Source organism: Penaeus monodon, chromosome 21, assembly GCF_015228065.2.
Source record: "Penaeus monodon isolate SGIC_2016 chromosome 21, NSTDA_Pmon_1, whole genome shotgun sequence".
In the NCBI taxonomy this organism is placed as follows: Eukaryota; Metazoa; Arthropoda; class Malacostraca; order Decapoda; family Penaeidae; genus Penaeus; species Penaeus monodon.
The window spans coordinates 42,401,252-42,402,216 of record NC_051406.1 but is presented as its reverse complement, the minus strand read 5'-3'; the positions used below and the strand labels follow the sequence as shown (position 1 = coordinate 42,402,216).

Below are 965 nucleotides of genomic sequence, written 5' to 3'. Positions count from 1 at the left end.
TTCCATTCCACTTCCTCTTTCCCTCTTATTCGACCCTTTAAAAAGAAAGAAAAAAAATAGAGCTCATCTAACCTCGTTCATCATACGGAGGCCTCTGCGCGCCATTTTTTTTTTCTCTCTCTCTTTCTCATCAGTGAAAAGGGGAGGAAGAAAAGGGGGGGGGGCGATAGAAAGAAAAGAAGGGATAAAGCTCAGTAGTAAAGATGAGACAGAAAGAGGAGAAGAAGCTGGGAGATGTGTAGGTGGGCACATGTCACGTAGGGAAATATTTATCATCTTTGACACCGCCGCTTCCCGCCTTGGGGTATCAGGGCTGCCAACATCACACATTCCTGCCTATGATCACGCCAGGGCTGCCAACCGGACGCATTCCCGGCCTTTAAGTTCAGAATTGCCAATCACAAGCCTACCTTGGTCTACGAACTTAATCATTTTTAGGAGAATTTTCTTTTAAAATTTAGAGATGTGCTCGGATATTCAAAGGATTTTTTTTTTTTTGTCTTCGGACTTTCTACGGAATTTCTTCTAAAATTTAGAGATGTTCTTGGATATGCAAAGGAATTTTTTTTTTTAGGTCTGTATTCGTAACTGTTTTGGAAATATTTTTTAGAATAAGAATCGTATTTTCATCTCGTAGTTTTATGTTTAACGGTGAACGAAAAGGAGGAAATTAAGTGATATTATGATATGAAGTTGATGATAAATATGATAAAATGGTGACCATAACGATGATGCTGATAACATATTGAAACCAATTATATTATTGAAATTTGTTAACGAAAGGCAAGTGACAATGGTATTGATAACTACACACAGTGTGATATTGCAGATAATATTACCTGGGTCTAAAATTATTAATTTTTAGGTGAGAGTAATTGTAATCGGTTAATTATGATCACAATAATATTCATGAAGAATTGAATTTTAATGCAATATTGATAGTGAATTATATTAGTTCATAATCC

At 35.9% G+C, this 965-nt stretch overlaps 1 protein-coding gene across 1 annotated transcript in view; it reads left to right on the top strand.

Annotated features, from left to right (window-relative positions):
* Positions 1–965, top strand: part of LOC119586683 (T-box transcription factor TBX1-like) — a gene marked incomplete at its 3' end in the record, with an annotated part of 52,795 nt that overhangs the window by 50,360 nt on the left and 1,470 nt on the right.